We start from the raw sequence: 23,057 nt of genomic DNA, 5'->3' as shown, positions 1-23,057 counted from the left end.
TCATTTTTTTAAATTTTCAAATGATTTCCTTTTTCTTTTTTTCCCTCTTTTTTCTCTAATCTATCAAGCCTCTTTCAACACCCAGAACAAAATACACATAGGATCTAGCATCATTTATTCAATTTTTTGTCAGTGTTGGTTTTTTATTTTTTTAATTTTAATATTTTTTAAATTTATTTTTTAAATTTTAGATTTTTTACCCCATTAATTTCTGTTATCCCTTCAAAATGATGAAACAAAGGAATTCACCTCAAAAGAAAGAGCAGGAATTAACGACAGCCAGGGAGTTAAACAACACAGATACAAGCAAGATGTCTGAACCAGAACTTAGAATCATGATAATAAGAATACCAGCTGGAGTCGAAAATAGATTAGAATCTCTTTCTGCGAAGATAAAAGAAGTAAAAGCTAGTCAGGATTAAAAAAAATGCTATAACTGGGTTGCAATCTCGAATGGTGCCATGGTGACAAGGATGGATGAGGCAACACAGAGAATCAGTGATATAGAGGACAAAATTATGGAGAATAATGAGGCAGAAAAAAAAAAGGGAGATTAAGGCAAAAGAGCACGCTTTAAGAATTAGAGAAATCAGTGACTCATTAAAAAGGAACAACATCAGAATCATAGGGGTCCCAGAAAAGGAAAAGAGAGAAACAGGTAGAAGGGTTATGTGAGCAAATCATAGCAGAAACAAGCAAGAACAAGCTTGTTTCCCATGAAACAAGCAAGGGAAAAAAAATCCTTAACCTACAAGAGAAAACAGATCAGGTTTGCAGCACACCTATCCACAGAAACTTGGCAGTCCAGAAAGGAGTGGCAGGATACATTCAATGTGCTGAATCTGGAAAATATGCGTGAAGAATTCTCTATCCAACAAGGCTGTCACTCAATATAGAAGGAGAGGTAAAAAAGTTTCCCAAACAGAAATTAAAGGAGTTTGTGACCACTAAATAAGCCCTGCAAGAAATTTAACGGGGACCCTCTGAGGGGAGAAAAGATGGGGAAAAAAAGAAATAAATAAGGACCAAAAGCACCAAAGAAAAGAAAGACAAGAGAGCACCACCAGAAACTCCAACTCTACAGGTGACATAATGGCAATAAATTCATATCTTTCAGTACTCACCCTAAAAGTCAATGGACTAAATGCTCCAAATCAAAAGACATAGGGTAACAAAATGGACAAGAAAACAAGATCTACATGCTGTTTACAAAAGACCCACTTTAGACCACAGGACACCTTCAGATTGAAGTGAGGGAATGGAAACCCATCTAACATGCTAATGGTCAACAAAAGAAAGCTGGAGTAGCCATACTTATATCAGACAATCTAGACTTTAAAATAAAGACTGTACCAAGAGATGAAGAAGGGCATTATATCATAATTAAGGGGTCTATCCATCAAGAAGACCTAACAATTGTAAACATGTATGCTCCAAATGTGCAAGCACCCAAATATATAAATCAATTAATCACAAACATAAGGAAACTCATCGGTAGAATACCATAATAGCAGGGGACTTCAGCACCCCACTCACAGCAATGGACAAATCATCTAATCAAAAATCAACAAGGAAACAATAGCTTTGAATAACACACTGAACCAGATGGTCTTAACAGATATATTCAGAACATTTCATCCTAAAGCAGCAGAATATATATTCTTCTCCAATGCACATGGAATGTTCTCCAGAATAGACCATATACTGGGACACAAATCAGCCCTAAGTAAGTACAAAAAGATAGAGATCATACCATGCATATTTTCAGACCACAACACTATGAACCTCGAAACCAACCACAAGAAAAATTTGGAAAGGTAACAAACACTTGGAGACTGAAGAATACCCTACTAAAGAATGAATGGGCTAACCAAGCAGTTAAAGAGGAAATTAAAAAGTTTATGGAAGTCAATGAAAATGATAACACCACAACCGAAAACCTCTGGGATGCAGTAAAGGCAGTCATAAGAGGAAAGTACATAGCAATCCAGGCCTTCCTAAAGAAGGAAGAAAGATCTCAGATATACAACCTAACTTTATGCCTTAAGGAGCTGAAAAAAGAACAGCAAGTGAAACCCAAAACCAGCAGAAGACAGGAAATAATAAAGATTAGAGCAGAAATTAATGCTATCAAAACCAAACAAACAAAACAAACAAACAAAGAAAACCCACTGTAGAACAGATCAATGAAACCAGAAGCTGGTTCTTTGAATGAATTAACAAAATTGATAAACCACTAGCCATTTTGATCCAAAAGAAAAAGGAAGGGCCCAAATAAATAAAACCAAGAATAAAAGAAATAAACACAATAATAAGAGAATATTATGAGCAATTAAATGCCAATAAAACGGGAATCTGGAAGAAATGGACAAATTCCTAGAAACATATAAAATACCAAAACTGAAACAGGAAGAAATAGAAAATTTGAACAGACCCATAACCAGAAAAGAAATCAAATTAGTAATCAAAACTCTCCCAAAAAAAGAGTCCAGGGACAGATGGCTTTCCAGGGGAAATCTACCAACATTTAAGGAAGAGCTAACACCTATTCTTTTGAAGCTGTTCCAAAAAATAGAAATGGAAGGAAAACTTCCAAACTCTTTCTATGAAGCCAGCATTACCTTGATTCCAAAACCAGATGGAGACCCCAGTAAAAAGGAGAACTATAGACCAATTTCCCTGGTGAACGTGGATGCAAATGTCCTCAACAAGATATTAGCCAGCCAGATCCAACAACACATTAAAAAAAATATTTACCACGACCAAGTGGGATTTATACCTGGGATACAGGGCTGGTTCAATATCTGCAAAACTATCAATGTGATTCATCACATCAAAAAAAGAAAGTACAAAAACCATATGATCCTCTCAATAGATGCAGAGAAAGCATTTGACAAAATACAGCATCCTTTCTTGATAAAAATCCTCAAGAAAGTAGGGATAGAAGGATCATACCTCAAGATCATAAAAGCCATATATGACAGACCCAACACTAATATCATCCTCAATGGGGAAAAACTGAGAGCTTTCCCCCTAATTTCAGGAACAAGACAGGATGTCCACTCTCGTCACCTTTATTCATCATAGTATTGGAAGTCTTAGCCTCTGCAATAAGACAACAGAAAGAAATAAAAGGCATCCAAATCGGCCAGGAGGACGTCAAATTTCACTCTTCGTAGATGACATGATACTCTATATGGAAAACCGAAAAGATTCCACCAAAAAACTGTTAGAACTGAAGCATGAATTCAACAAAGTTGCAGGATATAAAATCAATGCACAGAAATAGGTTGTATTCCTATACACCAACAATGAAGCAACAGAAAGAGAAATCAAGGAATCAATCCCATTTACAATTGAACCAAAAACCGTAAAACACCTAGGAATAAATCTAACTAAAAGGTGAAAAATCTATACACTGAAAACTATAGAAAGTTTATGAAAGAATTTGAAGAAGACACAAAAAAATGGAAAAAGATTCCATGCTCCTGGATAGGAAGAACAAATATTGTTAAAATGTCAATACTACCGAAAACAATCTATATATACAATGTAATCCCTATCAAAATTGCACCAGCATTTTTCACAGACCTAGAATAAACAATTCTAAAATGTGTATGGTACCAAAAAAAACACCAAAGAGCCAAAGTAATGTTAAAAAAGAAAATCAAAGCTGTAGACATCACAATTCCAGACTTGAAGCTATATTACAAAGCTGTAATCGTCAAGTCAGTATGGTACTGGCACAAGAGCAGACACTCAGATCAATGGAGCAGAATAGAGAACCCAGAAATGGACCCACAAACGTATGGCCAACTAATCTTTGACAAAGCAGGAACAAATATACAATGGAATCAAGACAGTCTCTTCAGCAAGTGGTGCTGGGAAAACTGGACAGTGACATGTAGAAGAATGAACCTGGCCACTTTCTTATACCATACACAAAAATAAACTCAAAGTGGATGAAAGACCTCAATGTAAGACAGGAAGCCATCAAAATCCTTGAGGAGAAAGCAGGCAAAATCCTCTTTGATCTTGGCCACAGCAACTTCTTACTCAACCAATCTCCAGAGGCAAGGGAAACAAAAGCAAAAATGAACTACTGGTACCTCATGAAAATAAAAAAAGCTTCTGCACAGCAAAGGAAACAATCAGCAAAACTAAATGGCAACTGACAGAATGGGAGAAGATATTTGCAAATGACATATCAGATAAAGGGTTAGTATCCAAAATCTATAAAGAACTTATCAAACTTAACACCCAAAAAAGAATCCAGTGAAAAAATGGACAAAAGACACGAATAGACACTTTTCCAAAGAAGACATCCAGATGACCAACCGACACATGAAAAAATGCTCCACATCACTCATCATCAGGGAAATACAAATCAAAACCACAATGAGATACCACCTCACACCTGTCAGAATGGCTAACATTAACAACTCAGGCAAGAACAGATGTTGGCGAGGATGCGGAGAAAGAGGATCTCTTTTACATTGTTGGTGGGAATGCAAGCTGGTGCAGCCACTCTGGAAAACAGTATGGAGGTTCCTCAAAAAACTAAAAATAGAACTACCCTATGACCCAGCAATTGCACTACCAGGCATTTATCCACAGGATGCAGGTGTGCTGTTTCGAAGGGACACATGCACCCCATGTTTAAAGCAGCACTATCAACAATAGCCAAAGTATGGAAAGATTCCAAAGGTCCATTGGTGGATGAATGGATAAAGAAGAAGTGGTATTACTCAGCAATCAAAAACAATGAAATCTTGCCATTTGCAACTACGTGGATGGAACTGGAGGGTATTATGTGAAGTGAAATTAGTCAGTCAAAGAAAGACAAAAATCATATGACTTCACTCATATGAGGACTTTAAGAGACAAAACAGATGAACATAAGGGAAGGGAAACAAACATAATATAGAAACAGGGAGAGGGTAAAACATAAGAGACTCTTAAATATGGAGAACAAACAGAGGGTTACTGGAGGGGTTGTGGGAGCGGTGTGGGCTAAATGGGTAAGGGGCATTAAGGAATCTACTTCTGAAATCATTGTTGCACTATATGCTAACTAATTTGGATGTAAATTAAAAGACATTTAAAATTAAAAAAAACACAATGAGATATATCATCTCACACCTAGCAGAATGTCTGTTATCAAAAAGACAAGAAATAACATGTGTTGATGAGAATGTGGAACAAAGGGAATTCTTACGCACCATTGGTGGAAATGTAAATTGGTAGAGCCACTATGAAAAACAGTATAGGGTTTTCTCAAAAAATTAGAGGTAGAAATACAATATAACCCAGAAATTCCACTTCTGGATTTTACCTAAAGAAAATAAAAACACTAATTCAAAAAGATTATTGGGGCGCCTGGGTGGCGCAGTCGGTTAAGCGTCCGACTTCAGCCAGGTCATGATCTCGCGGTCCGTGAGTTCGAGCCCCGCGTCAGGCTCTGGGCTGATGGCTCGGAGCCTGGAGCCTGTTTCCGATTCTGTGTCTCCCTCTCTCTCTGCCCCTCCCCCGTTCATGCTCTGTCTCTCTCTGTCCCAAAAATAAATAAAATACGTTGAAAAAAAATTTAAAAAAAAAAAAAACAAAAAAAAAAAAACAAAAAGATTATAGACACCGTAATGCGTATTGAAACATTATTTACCAAACAAAGATATGGAAGCAGTCAGGTGACCACGGATAGATGAATGGTTAAAGATGATGTGATGATATATATGTATATGTGTGTGTGTGTGTGTGTGTGTATACACACACACACACACACACACACACACACACAGACACACACACACTGGAATATTATTTAGCCATAAAAAAGAATAAAATTTTGCCATTCATGACAACATGGATAGACCTAGAGGGTATTATGCTAAGTGCGATAAATCAGACAGAGAAAGACAAATACCATGTAATTTCATTTGTACGTGGAAAATAAAAACAAAACAAATGAATAAATAACAAACAAACAAAAACCAGAAACAAACTCAAAAATAGAGAACAAACTTGTGGTCGCTAGAGGATAGCGTTTGGGGTGGTATAGACAAAATAAGTGAAGGGGATTCAGAGGTACAATCTTCCAGTTATAAAATATGAGCCACAAGGATTAAAACTATACACTACAGTGAGAGGACTGGATAGCTCAACTAGTTAAGTTTTGGACTCTTGATATCAGCTCAGGTCGTGATCCCATGGTGGTGAGATGGAGTCCCATGTGGGGCTCTGCACTGAAGGTGGAGCATGCTTGGGATTCTCTCTCTCTCTCTCTCTCTCTCTCTCTCTCTCTTTCTCTCTCTCTCTCTTTCTGCCCCTTTCTACCTCCCCCAACACACATTCTCTTTCTCTCTCTCTCTCAAAATAAATAAGTTAAAAAAGAGTACAGCATAGGAAATATAGTCAGTAAGATTGTAATAACTTTGTATAATGACCAATGGTAACTACACTTCTTGTCATGAGTATTTTATAATGTATATAATTGCCAAGTCACAATGTTATACCTCTGAAACCAATATAATATGTGCCAACTGTACTTCAATCGGAATAAGATAAAAATATATAAAAATTAGATAAATTTGTATAAGTTCATGGCTTTAGATACAACCTGTTTGAAATCCCTTCTTCTGGAGTTCTCTTCTGATTTTCAGATTTATATATACAACTACTGAACACCACCATTGGGATAATTTAATAACCTCTCAAGTTTAGCTGATCCAACTTGCTTCAAGTGCAGCATCTCCCATTTTATTTTTTTAATGTTTATTTATTTTTGAGAGAGAGAGACAGAGACACAGAGAAGGACAGAATGTGAGTGAGGGAGGGCAGAGAGAAAGAGACAGAGACAGAGACAGAGAATCTGAAGCAGGCTCCAGGCTCTGAGCGGTCAGCATAGAGCTCTACATGGGGTTTGAACTCATGAACCACTAGATCATGACCTGAGCCAAAGTCGGATGCTCACCGGACTGAGCCATCCAGGTGCCCCTGCCGTATTAGACAATAGCAGCTCCTTCCTAACAATTTTCTTGGGGCAGAAACATTGGTATCATTTTTGATGACTCTCTTTCTGTCCTATCAGGAAATCCTGTTGATTTTAATCTTCAAAATATCCAGAACCTTATTTTACCTCATCCATTGCCACCATCATAGTCCAAACCACAATTATTTCTTTCCAGGACAACTGCAATGACCTAAATGATTTCCCTAACTCTACTCTTATCTTCCCTCACTATGCCTGAGCAATGTCTGTGCGTGACACAGCACCCAGAGGCATCCAAAGACCAGATAGGTCAGATTATGTTTCTCTTCAGATTAACCTCTTCCAAAATTCTCCTGTCTCATTTAGAAATTTAAGCCTTATCTGACCTTATCTCTTACTACTCCTCCCTTAACTGTATTGGTGCAGCTGGATTCGTTCCCTCAAGGAAGGCCACACTTTAGGGTTTTTGCATTGGCTCATCTCTTAGCCTGTAATTCTCTAGCTGCAGATTGCCATATGAATAGCTTCTATACCTCCTTCAAATATTTTTATTGATGTTTTTACCCTGATCACCCTCGTTAAAATTGTACCCCTCTTCTTGATTCACAGCATTGCCTATGTCCACCTTTTGCTATTATTTTAAATCACTCATAAATTTATGAAATACAATATAATTTATTTGTTGTCTAAATTTGGTATTGTTTTTTTTTCTTTTCTCTTCCTAATAATATATAAATTCCATACAATCAAAACAAATTTTCTATTTCTTCGCCACTGTATCCTAGGCACAGAGTACAACCAGACAGATATTAGGGATTCAATACTTATTTGTTAAATCAATGACCAAACTAATAAGTGAATGAAAATTATATGTTGGACGGCCTATATGTCTGAGTTCTAGGGGATCAAAGATCAATTGCACTGCTAAATATTCCAGCATGTTGGACCATTCTGATTTCCATAGAAGCTCCTTTGCTCCTCATAGTACCTCTTTTTTATGTGCCTCCATTTTGGGGTAGGCACTCCAGGATTTGTCCAATCACCCTGAAAACAATGAGCTCATTTCAAACACAGCATTTGGCAACAGCATCCTAGTTGACAAATACAAGGGCTAATTATTATTCAAATGAGCTTCTGCTCTCTTCACTGATATATTTCTCAGTGCCTTGGGTCTGCTGGGCTTTCACAAAGGACGTAGTGGGTCAATGGGCTGGTCACTAATGACACATTCACTCAGTGATTCATTCTTTTCTGATGTGAAGTACTTCACCAATATCATTTTAAAAATGCTCACATCTCAACTAGATTTAGTATGAGATACCACTGAGTGAACAATTATGAGTAAACAATTGTTACCATCCCCAGCTGCTTGAGCTAACACATTGAATTCAAAAGCTCTGAAAATTTCACCCATTTCAGTGGATTCAGGCATAATTCAGATATAAAATTCTGTTCTTTGTCAATCAAACATCCTCAACCTATTCCCAAATCTAATAGCGAATTTTTCTTACAAAACTTAGTAAAGTTCTGAAATTATCTTTTTGAGTCAGTTTCTTCTCTAGTATGAGGCAAGTCTATTGATATCTAACCAGTTACCCTCTACTACAACTGGAGGGCTTGTTCATGGATCCTAAATGGGATTTACATCAGTATAGCTTTTATAGGGTAAATGCCTCTTGAAAACAAGTTATACCATTTCACCAAAGATGAACTAACAGTTCATTAAATCTATTATCTGCTTTCTGACTACAGTGCTAAATAAATTTTCCTATCCCTCTTGCATACACATGTGACATGGTACTAATTTTCCTCAGTAATATGTGAGTAGAATCAATGTGTTGACTCTTGTATGCTTTATCTACTCCCTCATTTCCATGTCTCACTGCCAGCTGGATGTCAATGCCTAGGATAAACTCAAGAGACATGCTTTGTAACGAAAACCTAAAACATGTGGCAAAGTCTTAGCATACAGGAAACAAGAAATAATAAAACTGTTATCAGAGGCTGAGGAGATGATGATCTATATTACGTAATGGCAAACATTTGGTAAAACTCTTGCTTTCAATTTCCTGGGGGAAAGATCACATGTCTACTGAACTGACAGCTGTGGGGAAGAGATTGAGAAGAATCAAAGTATTGGTGTCTATTGGCTACTATTGTATCTTTTGGTCAAAGTATTATAAGAAAGAAACATATTCAGGAGGGAATTGGCCAGTTTGTAAGCATGGATAGGAAAGAGAGAGTGTTGGGAAATTCAGAGCCTTAAAGGTTGTAAAACCTGTTGTCTGACCTTCAAACAGGGGTATTATGATGAAAAAACCTTGAGCAAAAAAATGACACTAAAATGCAACCATGCAAAGGAAACATCTTTTCTATCAATGATGAAGTAACAGAGCCCCAATTTATTGTTTTTCCTTTAACAACTAGAAAACTGAAGATAGTATAAGGAAGGATGGATGGAAGGAAGGAAGGAAGGAAGGAAGGAAGGAAGGAAGGAAAAAAGAGAGACAAAAAGAGGAAGGAAGAAAGAAAGAGAGAAAGAAATGAAGAGAAAAGATTATATAACCCTCTCAATAGACACAGAAATTTTTTTCTTACAAAACTCAACATATATTCATGGAAAAAAAAAAAAAAACCAACTAACCAATCTAGAAATAAAGGCATGCTCCCCCAAATAATGCAGGACATTAAAAAAACACAAAAGTAGGGCACCCGGGTGGCTCAGTCAGTTAAGCATCCAAATTCAGCTCAGGTCATAACCTCACGGTTTGTGGGTTCGAGCCCCACGTCGGGCTCTGTACTGACAACTCAGAACCTGCAGTCTGCTTCACATTCTGTGTTTCCTTCTCTCTATGCCCCTTGCCTGCTTGCACTCTGCCTGTCTCTCTCTCTCAACAATAAATAAACATTAAAAAAATTTTTAAAAACCCACAAAACTAACAGTATACTTCAGAATAAAAGACCAAATGCTTTCTTTCTTCTAATAATCAGTATCGAAGCAAGGATGTATATGCCTTCACCATTTCCATTCAACATTTACGAAAAGAAAAGGAGAAAAGAAAAAAGAAAAGAGAAGAAAAGAAAAGAAAAACAAAATGAAAACCTTAGAGACTGGAAAGGAAAAAGTAGAAAAAAAAAAGCCTTTATTTGCATATGATGTGGTTTTCTACATATCTAATATCAAAGATACAGGAACTAATTAATGGGTTTATGAAAGTCACAGAATACAGTCACAATAAAAATCAATTATATATCTGTGTACTAGCAATTAAAACTTAGAATATGAAATAAAAACAATACCACTTATAATAGCATCAAAATATGAAATATTGGGAGACAAACTTAATTACACAAAAGCAAAACCTGTGAACTGAAAGCTATGAAACAATGCTTAAGGGAGACCAAAAGAAGTGGAAATATATACCATATTCATGGATTGAAAAACAACGTACCATTACGATGTTCATTCTCAGAACACTGATCTATTACTCAGGGAAATCCTGATCAAAATCCCATCTGGATTTTTTTGTGTGTTGTTTTTGTTTTTATTTTTGGTAAAACTTTTGATGTGTTTATTTTAAAATTTATAGAGAAATACAAATGTTCCAAATAGCAGAAACATTTTTTTAAATAAAAACAAAATTGGAGTACTTACTATACGTTATTTGAAGACTTACTACAGTCATAGGAAACAAGACAGTGTGGCATTTACATATAGATAGATATTGAACAGAATAAAGATAGAGAGATGAACAAATAGTCTATTCTCTATTGATATCTCAAAATGTTTCCAAGGTTATTCAAGGGAGAAAGAATATCCATCTTGTTAAAGCAGTGAAGTTAACAGTTGATATCCACATGCAGAATAATGGTTCTACCCTTCCCCCTCAAATACACAATAAGTTGATTCAAAGTAGACCATTGACTTAAATGTAAAAGCTAAAACAATTAAATTGCTAGGAACAATCATATGAGAAAATCTTTGCAATCTTGGGGAGGGCAATGATATATTTGATAGAACACAAACAGCATAAACCATAAAATACTGGAGTTATCTAAATCAAAAACTTCTGCTCAATAAAGGATTCTTTTATGGAAATTTAAAAACAAGTTACTGGCTGGGAGAAAATATTTGCAATATAAAATTTGACAAAGGACTTTTTTTTTTTCAAACTGTACACGCAGAACTCTATAACTCAATAGGACAAAGCAGGAGTACAAAATATTTGAAGAGACATTTTATAGAGGAAGATAAAAGAAGATATATAAGCACATAAAAAGATGTACAGCATAATCATCACTAACAGAAATAAACATCACAATAAAATCACTACACACATTCCAGAATACCTAAAATTAAAAAGACTGACGATATCACATTGCTGGTGGGAATGTAAAACCACACAGTCATGTTAGCAGTTTCTTGTAAAGTCAAGAAAGTTCCAATTAGCATATGTATCTCTACCATATTTATCAGAAAAAAAGAAAATGTGTTCCTATTAAAATCTGCATGGTCATAGAGCATGACAGCCAAAAACTGGAGACAATGCAAATGTCCACCAAGAGAATAATGGAGAAACAAATTTTGGTATATCTATATAATGGGATACCACTCAGCAGATATACAATGAGCTACTGATACACACATAATTAAGGATGCATCTCAAAATCATTAGGCTGAGTAAAATAAGACAGATACAAAATAGTGCATAGTGTAAGATTCCTTTTATAAGAAATTCTAGACAAAATAATCTCTAATAATAGAAAGCAGATCAGCAGTTGCTTCAGCTGGGCATGAAGCAGAGTTTGACTGCAAATTTGCAAGGAGGGAACTTTTTGATGTGTCAGAAATATTTTATGTTACAATTGTGGCATTGGTTACTTTGCAAATATCATCAAATTGTACATAAAATTGGTAAATTCAAATGTATGTAAATTATAGCTAGAGAGATGATTGGAAATGCAGCTTTGCAGCAGAAATGATTAAGTGTGTAGTCTAAAGGATCCTGGTAGCTTCGATGTAGCTACAATTAATTTAAAAGTTAGGGCATGGACGTGAAGAAACAAATAAAGCAGATCTGAGACTATATGCAATAATTTAAGTATGATTATTAATGTACATAACAAATTAAATAGATTGGAAGGCTACAAATGTTCTGAAGGAGTAATTCTACCAAATAAACCATGGGGCAGACTGAAAATTATGTAACTTTTTATGACTTACAGTAAACTTTGGTCTTCTAAAATTCCATGTATTTAAACCTGGCTTTAAAAACAGTACAATTTCTTAAGAGAGCATTATTCCAACTTCAGACATTGCTGTACAGCATGATGGATAAGATAAGGCTTCTAGAGGATAGTGTCAGGGCCACAAAGATTATTTCTCGTCTTCCAGAGAGATACCTTCATAGTATATCTGCAGTGGGATTTTAGAATTGTTACAGAAGAATAATGCAAGTGTCCTATTCATTTTCTCTGGATATACTCTATATATAGTTCTGTATGTGGAAGGGGGAAGTTGGTGTTTTCAGTGTATGGACAGCCAGACCACAGGGAATCCTCATCAGAACAAATGGAGAGAATTGTTCAAGTTCAGGAGATTCTGGACGGTGAGTAGATAACAGTGATTAGATTAGATCTTAGGTTTTCTCCCTTGGGATGGAATTAGTGTAAGCAAAAGACTAAAATACATTTACATTGTGCAAGGCATTAAATTCAGAACTGGGGAACTGGGTGAACTCCCAGTCACTTCCTGGTTTCTGTGTTTCATCCCATTCATTCCAGCATCCCCTCTCCATTGCATTCCTACTTGGCCCAGGCTCTGTGCTGCACACTGGGGAGACAGCAATGAAGAGGAAACAATCCTGCTCTCCAGCAACTCCCATTCTAAGAGGATAGGTTTGTGAGCTAGTATTTGCATTATGGGACATTTGCTTTGAGCGACATGCATATGTGTTGATGGTTTGAGAAGTGAGCTCTGAGGTGAGGCAGTCTTCCCCAAATGGAGAAACCAGAGTGTGGGTTTAGAGAATACATAAAGACCATGGAAGTGAAAGAACCTTGGTCCATTTAATAGGTTCCTCAGGAGCCTTCACGTGGATTTTTATCCTAGTAGTACATCCATGCATTGTTCTTTCATTTATTCATCCAGCAAACTCAAACCTTCTTTGTGGGCTGCTTACCATGTTAGGTATCATATTCGTTTTCTACTACCGCTGTAACAAATTGCCACAAACTTAGTGGCTTAAAACAACCCAAATTCATTAATTTAAAAGTTTGTAGGTCAGAAGTATGGCATGGTCTTACTGGACTAAAATCAATGTTTAAAATGGTCTTCCTTTTTGGAGGCTTTGCAGGATCAAATACATTTTATTGCATCTTCTAGTTTCCAGAGACTGCCCTCATCGCCTGGCTTGTGATGTCCTTCCTCCGTCTCCAAAGCCAGCAATGGCAGCTCAAGTTCTCACGGCACATCACTCTGACTTCTGCTTTCCTTTTCCACTTTTAGGGACCATGTGATCACATCAGGCTTACCTAGAAAATCCAAGATAATCTCTCTATTTTAAAGTCCTAATTTAATCTCATCTGCAGAGTCCCATGTAAGGTAACATATTCACAGACTCTGGGGATTAGAGCTTGGACAGCTTTGGGGGCCATTATTCTGCCTAGCACAGACACAGATCTGCAGTGTTCATCTTTACCCCTGACGGCTGCAATAGTGTCTGAGTCTGGCTGTCTCCCCAAATTCCAATTGGCAGTTTCACCACCAGATCAGCAAATAGTTTAAATATTGCACCGTCTCTCTTCCACTTCTTGAGCAAGAAGCTGTTTTGAGAAGTTAATCTCTTTCATAATTCTCATTTTAAAGATGAGGCGACTGATATTCTGGGAGGTTAATTAACATACCCAAGGTCACAGGTGACAAGAGAAGACTATTGTTAAAATTCAAAGCTCCTGGCTGCGGGTCTATTCGTTTCCCAGAGCAAGATTCTGTCAGATCTCACATATAAATTGAGTTCATTTTAATTTTGAAAAAAAAAATAGCCCATTATTTAACAAGAGACTAATTTAAGGAAACTTCTATAGAAACCCAGACACTATTTCTCTTATTTCACTAGTGGAGCACCTTCAAACATTCAGTGCAAAGATTGCATTGAACAAGAAACCCTGCTATTCGACTCAATGACAGAGGACTATCACTCACTTCCAAATGACTGATACGTGGTGATGCATCTGTTCACCCCGGAAAATCTCTTCCGTGCATGTCTCTAAATCTTGTCTATTCTAAATAAATTGCCTGAAGATGAGTTTATTATCATTTTGCTGCATGTTCCGAGTAGCATTCAAACAGCTCAGTGAAAGGACTTATTTTATCACTGTTAAAGGTGCCCTCCCCCACTATTAATTATTTTTCTATTTGTAGGGTGTCAGTACAGAACTCAATTTCGTCAGGACTATTACTTATGGTAGAAACCAAATAAGATTGATTTATTGAACTGGTTCCAGAGTAGCTATGCATATAGAGCACCTTCCAAATAGAACACGATCCATATAGCCTAAATGCACACTTACAGATCATATCCCTAAGGAGGCGGCATGGCCTGGTTCATCGGACAAAGAGGCAGGGTCAGTCACGCAGCTAATAAGTAGCAGAGCCCAGAACTGAACCCAAAGCTCGTGTCATTTCAATTACATCATGCTGCCTTCTAACACATAACAAACTTTGGCAAATATTAGGAAGAAAACTTGCTGATGTTTCAAGCCACTGCAAAATGTACCCGCGCCTAACTGCTTTAACTCCACGGTGGTAAAACGTGGAAAAACCAATTTCAGTCTGACACAAGGAAGTTAAAGTTGCGATTTATGAGGCAGATATTTCAGAAAGGCCCAAACGTTTTCATCCACGTTAAAGAAACTCTGGAAAAGACACATGTTCTGAGTATCCTAGTCCTAAGTGCTTAATGCTAAAGTCAGTCAGGCAACACAGATGCAAGGAGCTTTAAAAGCTTTTGGAGTCTAAGGTTGTAACCTTTGGGTATGATGGTGAGGCTGTCAGTCCACCGAAAACCAGCACTTTCCCTCCACGGTCTGTCTTGCCCTTCCTTGCACCTTGAGTGCCTACTCTGAGTTCCTCTGGCCGTTACATAAAGCTTTTTAGGAAACATCACTGCAGACAGATGTTTAACCCCCGGCTCTGCGGGGACTACACGGCGAGATGCTAGGTCTGTTGATTAATTTTACATGTACGTGCACGCTAATGTAGTCTGACACCGAGGCCCTGGTAGCCATCCGGTCTTGTTAAGTAAACAAAGTAGTTCAGGCAAGATCGGCGCTGAAAGTTGTCTGCGCGCGGGATGCTTTTCCTTCTCAGAGAAGGAGACGTCGTTCTTTTTCCTCGGCAGCCATCAGAGGTGACCTGGTCAATGATTATCCTAAGTCTGCTTAGTTTCGCTCATGATATGCCACCCCATCTTTAACAACTCACGTGTGGTAAGAAAGACTTAAAAACAAATGGAAATGTAAGCTCCGTGATACTAAGATGATAGAGGAGCTTTTAATACTATGATTACAATTGGTGACAATTATTGCTCAGACAGAAATTAAGCTGCATGGTCTACGTCTGTCGGTCTTTGACTGTGTTTTGTGAAAGTCACCAATTTGCAAAAGTTAAATGTGGGATTATTTTTAAAAATCGTGTGATGATTTTGAGAAAAACTGGTGAATGATATTTCCACTTGTAAATATCAGTATTATAGATTGTCCTTCTGAGTTTGTAGATAAACCATTTCAGATTATTTCCCCTGTTAAAAACAAGAAGAGCTAGCGGAAAGCCAGGAGATTATTTATTTATTTATTTATTTATTTATTTCAAAATTTGTTTGAAGGCATTGGAGAAAAATCAAGGCAGCCAGGCCTTAAGATACGAGCTTTGGAGAAATGAGTTGTGCTCATAAAACTCCAACCATCAGCAAAACTTTATCCTTAGAGGCATGTGCTAAGTCACAAGTGAAAGTCTAGAGGCTGAGAGCTGAGCTGGTGCTAGAGGGAACAAAGCTTAGAAATCAAGGAAGGATGGGGCGCCTGGGTGGCTTGGTCGGTTGAGTGTCCGACGTCAGCTCAGGTCATGATCTCACAGTCCGTGAGTTCGAGCCCCGCGTCGGGCTCTGTGCTGACAGCTCAGAGCCTGGAGCCTGTTTCAGATTCTGTGTCTCTGTCTCTCTGTGACCCTCCCCCGTTCATGCTCTGTCTCTCTCTGTCTCAAAAATAAATAAAAACGTTTAAAAAAAAATTTTAAATAAAAAAAAAAGAAATAGAGGAAGGAAAAATCCTGGTAAACACCACCAGCTCAGTAGAGATGCCTGAAGCCTTATACCTAAAGAGAGAGAGAGAGAGAGAGAGAGAGAACCCAGACTCCATGAACACTGATGGCCTCCAACAAACCAGATTGGATTCAAGTGATCCATTCCTACCATAGCTGCTTTCTAGAAGCAAAAGTCAATACTATTACAGAGCCTAACAAAACGCCTTGAATTCTATAGGTAAATAATGAAAATTAAATTTTTTCTTGTCGAGAATAATTATTTTCCAATAATAATAAGGTTAATGAAAACAATTATCTTGTTTTTGGAGACCCTGACACATGTCCAGGCTTTGGGATCTTAGTTTTATGTAAGCTATCTCTAATTCTTATACCACATTTTCAAGTGAAGAATTATTTTTGTCTGATTACAAGACTTGTGCACAGATGTTATGTGACTTACAAAATCCACACAGCTATTATATGCCGAGTTAAGACTTAAATTCTGAACTGTTTAGTTTCAACAAAAACCTTTCTGGGTTCAAGTGGGTGTGGATCTTCATGGAATGCATGAATAAGAGGTTATTTTCACAGAGAAAACAGAGAAGTCTGTCAGGAAATTTGGGTTTATTTTTGAAGAAAATTATCTCCTATGAAAAGTAGTCATCTTAGATTTTTTCCCCGTTTGGAATTTGGAGGATTTTCTAAATTGTACGAGAATGTCTCTTAAAATACTCATCAAAAAGAAAAATAATAATGAAATAATTCAGGATAGATTTACTGTTTATTATTTACCAGGTGCTCTTCTATATTTTAGACCTATAGCAATGCACAAAATGGACAAAGTCCCTAGCCCGATGTAGATTAGATGCTATTAGAGTGGACAGTTACTAAATAAACAAATAAAAATAGAATTTAGGGAGTCACCAGTACTGAATTGATATCTAGAGCCCAACTAATGTGACGGGGTGAAAGCCTGTTTAGACTAGGTTCAAAAAATTGACGAAAACTGTAAGAGACACAATGTAGAGACCAGGAAAATTATGGAATTCAGGAGCTATCTAGGAAGCCAATGTGTTGGAAAAAGTAGTGCTACATCCCCCTGAAATTCTGCTTTATTTTGGAGATCTTAATAATATGATGCAATGGCTTCTTCGTGATTCTAGGCAGTAGGGTAGAATGGGGATTATAGCAAAATAATAACTATACATTTCCTAGTCAATGAATGAAATAAAGTAGGGGCAATAAGCAGGCACTGGTACCAATATTCTTTCATCAATATAATGTTTTTGTGAAACAACCAAAATTTTAACTTTTTACCCAGTTGTGTAGGTATCTATGCCAAAAGCATGAGAGCCACAAAGTCTTAACTGAGGTCATTGCCTCATTAAACTGGAATCTATCTGCAATAGTACCTCCTAGATCACAAATCATGTTAAAAACTGAAGAAAAATGATGTATAGTAAAACCTTGGTTTGCAAGCATAATTCGTTCTGGAAACATGCTTGTAATCCACAGTACTTGCAAATCAAAGCGAATTTCCCCATGAGAAATAATGGAAACTCAGATGATTCATTCCACAACCAAAAAATATTCACAAAAAATAATTACAATACTGTAATATAATACAAAATAATAAAGGAAATACAGGATTTAAAGAAAAATAAATTAACCTGCACTTACCTTTGAAAACCTTTGTGGCTGGTGTGAAGGAGACAAGAGACAGGAGGGTTATTGGTGTAGGACGCCTTTCACTAACGGATCATTGCTATCTATTGCCTCATTACGGTCTTTTTCTTTTCGTGCAACTTTAACATGGAACTTATCCAATGACATTCCTTTTGAGGATTTCATGAAAACGTGGCACTGCATTGTCATTAAACAGACTCATCACTTACACTGCTACAGCCTTATTCGGGTGGTGCCTTTCTACAAAATTTTGCACTGTTTCCCACATTTTACACATCTCCCTAATCTCATTTGAAGGGAGGCATTCCTCTGCCTTTTTCTCTTCTTCCTCTGCAGACGTCGACTTCTTATAAAATCTTGCCATTTTGGCCACTTGCATACCTCACTTGTACTTCCTGATGATTTCTTTCTTAACTTCCACTATAATCATCTCCTTCTCCTTACCGCCTTTCTTTTCAACCTTTTTCTGCATCGGGCTCATTGGGTACACTCACACGGATGTTGACTACAGTACGGTATTAATAAACTCTTGTTCATATACTGAATTTAATGTAACTGGCAATAAGGCAGCAGAGGAAAGGGTCTCTATCCGCAGGCGGCCTGACCTAGAATGAAGCAGAGCATTCCTAAGCTCACTCTTGTATGGAAAAGCAAAGGTGCTTTGAAGCGACAAAAAATACACTAGTGCCAGTTGTGGGAACCTTCCAATGTTCTGAAAAATCACAGATTTTTGCCAAACACCGAGGCCTGAGACCAAGCATCTGAGCATGGGAGACAATCACCTACAATCCCGCAGCAACAGAGAGAGAGAGAGAGAGAGAGAGAGAGAGAACCATTGGCTCAGTTGTGATGTGACCTTCGGTGTCACGTACTACTTGTTTTGCAAGGCATCACTCATTTGTCAAGTTAAAATTTATTAGAAATATTTGCCCATCTTGTGGACCACGCACAGAACAAGTTACTCACAAGCCAAAGTTTTACTGTACATGGATTTAGATTTAACACAGCATGACAGGCAGTCATGAAAATCTCCAGAGTTTGGTGCTAGAACAGCCATTTGAGGATCCTTCTGAAAGAGATGTATTTACCCCAAACTGTATGTTTTCTAAACTGAGACCTGCTTTGCTAACCAACACAGTTGTCTGAATGGTCCCAATTACCATCTGAATTCCAGTTCCGTAAATTCAACAGATATTTCTTCCAGTTCCCAGGCTGGAATTTTATAGTGATGACAACTTCATTTTATCTTGAATTTGAGTGCAAACCATTCAAATTAATTGGATAGTTAAGCACATACAGACGCCATTTCACTAAAGAGAATATAGTTACCAAGTATGAAAGGATTGCAGCTGTAAAACCCTTTTCTGCATGGACTACGATGGCCTACGCCCACTTCCCTTAGCATACAATCATTTGAAACATTTCCCCACATGGGATTCAAGAACTTAAATCTTTGAAAGTTGTCATAGCAAAAGGGGGAGTAGAATATGGCTGGAAGACATTACTGGTGCCTTCCATTGCGCATTCATGGGTGAAATAAAATGATTTTAATTTACCTTAACTCTAAAGTGCTATCAATTGCATAGCTAATTTACCGAGAGAAAAATTTCAACAGTTGTAACTTGAAGTTACTCAATAAATATTTAACAGAATACTTGTCTCAAAAATAATCAAAATATCAAATATCAAAACATTACTTAAGTGGTGTTCTGCTAATGGTAATGACAAAACCGGGCTTTGAGGAATTTCTTTCCTAGTCAATATTATTGATCCATAGCCTGAAACAGGGGTTCCAGAGCAGTGATGATTTTACCAGTCAAGTTTAATGTAAGATGCTTGTTTCTCTAGAATGATGGGAGAGTGTACTGGTCGTTTGGTACAAGAGATGTTTTTCAGATAACCCGAATATATCCATATGCCTTTTAATTTCTGTTGGAAGGTTTTTCTAAAATACATTTCACACACTTACAACTGCTTAAATGAGGGTCCTAAACCATAATTTAATTTGTACTTGATTTTTATTTTCAAGGCAATAATTAGGAAAAATATTTTTTAAAGGTTTTTCAGTTGTTTTGTGTCTACACTAAATGGTCACACACACACACACACACACACACACACACACACTTTAAATAAATATGTTTAAAATGTTACTTCCCAGTATCAAGTTACCCACTTTAAATTCTCTATAGTCTCAAGGAATCAGAAACTATAGCACCTCTTTCTGCTCAGTATGTAATATCTCAAGATGTCATCAGAATTATTTCTAAACCACTTAACTAAGATATTATGTGAGAATTGTTATAGGCAGTTTTTTTTAAACAATTATGTGTTGCTCTAGTTAAAGTCAGTTTATTGAACATAGCTTAGAAAGTTAGAATTTTGTTATCAAAATTTAGTAACTTTGTATTAAAATTGCTTACGTTAAATCAAAATATATTTAAAAATCCATTTGTGTGAAATCCATTTTTTATTCCATTGCTCCTTTTAAAAATAATTAATCAAATAGCAATACTATGGACTAATTCGTGTTTCCCCAAATGCATATGTTGAAGTTGTAAGCTTGATGTGACTATATTTGGAGATAGGACCTCGAAAGAAGGAATTAAGGTTAACTGAGGTCATAAGTGTGGGACCCTAATCTGATGGGACTGATGTCCTTATAAAAGGAAAGGACGATACACCAGTTCACTCTCTCTCTTCTGGAACACAGAGAGAAAAAGTCATGTGAAAATGTAGTAAGAAGGCAGAAAGAAAAGTCTCACCAGAAATGAACCCTCTTGGTGCCTTGATCTTGGACTTCCGTCCTCCAGAAATATGAGAAAATATATTTCTGGTGTAAGCCCTCCCTTTCTGTGGTATCTTGTTATGGAAATTCATGCTTACTAATACAATCAACAAGTAACTGTTTTTCCCAATTTCTGATTAACTTCTCTGTGATATCAGCAAACCAATGAGTTACAAATTAAGATAAAATCAATAGTGCCATTGAAAACAGTCAACAAAACCTTTAATGAGAGAATGTAAGAATTATTCTGGACTCTTTCTCTATAAATTATTTCCAATCATGGGACATTAAAATGTGTCTTTGCACCAATGGGTCTTGAGGTTCTACAGTAGAATAAAATCCACTGAATGATTTCTGTTTATTTTTTTTAAATATGGTTTGCTTTTGAACCACAGTTCTAGTTTGTGGTTGCAAAGAAAACTGTGGGCGGCATTTTGGGAAGAAGGCCCGATTGTTGCCAAAAGTAAGGGTCTCCATTGCTTTTGAGTTTTTCAGCTTGGACCTGAGTTCTGAACCTCTATTGGGAATTCCTTCAGTCCCTTCTACATGAAAGACTTCTTGTCCCTGCATGGACTGCTGCCATGCTCTATGGCAGGACTGAGAAAGACTTCATAAAATGGAGGAAACGAAAACAAAATATTGGTCGAAGATCTTTCTCAATTCATTTTTTCTTTCCATGTGAATGCAGAAAAGGATCAAACACATCAGTCATGATTATCTAAAGGATGCAGACACTGTACTAGGCACCAAGATGAAGACAAAAGAAAATGCCCAAAAGTTGCCCATGTGTTCATTGTGGCATTACAAAACAAATACTCCACTGATATTAGAGCCATAAATAGGCATTAGATGTCTTTTGAAAGAGTCATTTTTAGGTACAAGAAAACTGAAAAGCTAAAACTCAAATGCCTTATTCACATTTCTCCTTGTTCTCCTTGAATAGGGTCAGTATCAAGGGTGAGCTTCGGATACCAAGTTAGATTCTTCTAAGGGAAGAATATGGAAACTTTAAGCTCTCTCAAATTTGTGTATCCTCAGAGACAAGCCAGGAGCTCCTGTAATACCCCTATTACTCACCTGGGTCCAATTTCCACCTTACTCTCCCCATCCTGCCATCCATCACCTGCCCTTGCTCCTGCCTGCATCCTTGTCTCAAAAACTATTTCAGCCTTCCACTTGCAGACCCCTCTCTTTAATTTCTTAATCAGCCCTTATTATTTGTCAGTACTTTTCATGGTAAATATGGAAAGCAATATGAGGTGGTTAATTGATTATAAAGTAAAAACATGCTAAGTGAAGTAAGTCAGTCAGAGACAGATATTATGTTTTCACTTGTATGTGGAACTTGAGAAACTTAGCAGAAGGTCATGGGGGAAGAGAAGGGGAAAACATAGTTACAAACAGAGAGAGGGAGGAAAACCATAAGAGACTCTTAAATACAGAGAACAGACTGTATTTAAGGTTGATGGGAGGAGGGGCGGGGGAAAGGGGAAAACGGTTGATGGACTTTGAGGAGGGCACTTGTTGGGATGAGCACTGGGTGTTGTATGGAAGCAATGAACCATGGGAATCTACCCTCAAGAGCACACAGTATACACTGTGTGTTAGCCAAATTGACAATAAATTATATTTAAAAATAAACAAACAAACACACAAATACATAAAGTAAAAGCATGCATCACAGACCCATGTGATATTCCTGTTGCTGGCTTTCAGAAAGTGCTGTCCGTAGGAAATAGGACGTGACTCTGGTTTTTTGCCTCTCATCTGTGTTTCCATATGCTTCATTTTGTGTAGACTGGAAAAAATAACAACAGAAATATGGGATAAGGTGTTGTTGTTTTTAATTTTAAAGGGAAAGGACTCATTTGGGAAATACTTTTCCAAATACTTTTTTTTGTTTTATTGAGATATAATTGACATATAGCACTGTATAACTTCAAGGGGTATACAGAATGACTTGATATACATACACTATGAAAGGGTTACCACAGTAAGATTGATCAATCTTAACAATTTTTTTTTTTAAAAAACATACATGTTACAGAGAAACTGAACTACAATAGGTGTTTATCTAGTTTTCTAAGGAGTAATGCTACTTATTGAAAGTTGCATTACAGAAAACATATCTGTGTAGTTTGAAGACAGTATTTTGAGAGCCTGGGAGAAAACAAAAACTATTTTTAGTAGTTTAGACATGAAGCAAATAGTTATCATGGGATTGTACCTATGACAAGTTGGGGGGGTGGTGAATTAAACAAGCCCCCTCCCTTAATGGGAAACTCGGCCTGATC

General features: G+C 37.0%; 1 long non-coding RNA gene across 3 annotated transcripts in view; it reads right to left on the bottom strand.

Annotated features, from left to right (window-relative positions):
- Window positions 1-22,551, bottom strand: part of LOC132670171 (uncharacterized) — a 451,329-nt gene extending 428,778 nt beyond the window's left edge. The window contains exon 1 of one of the 3 annotated variants that reach the window (XR_013555996.2): window positions 22,450-22,551. This is a non-coding gene — a long non-coding RNA (uncharacterized LOC132670171). Of the gene's footprint in view, window positions 1-17,969; window positions 18,210-22,449 lie in introns of those variants that run through there. The other 2 variants (XR_013555998.2, XR_009606490.3) reach the window with 2 other exon arrangements.
- Window positions 22,552-23,057: the final 506 nt, after the last annotated feature.

Source organism: Panthera onca, chromosome B3 (assembly GCF_046562875.1).
Source record: "Panthera onca isolate mPanOnc1 chromosome B3, mPanOnc1 haplotype 2, whole genome shotgun sequence".
In the NCBI taxonomy this organism is placed as follows: domain Eukaryota; kingdom Metazoa; phylum Chordata; class Mammalia; order Carnivora; family Felidae; genus Panthera; species Panthera onca.
This window is presented reverse-complemented; position numbering and strand designations above follow the sequence as displayed.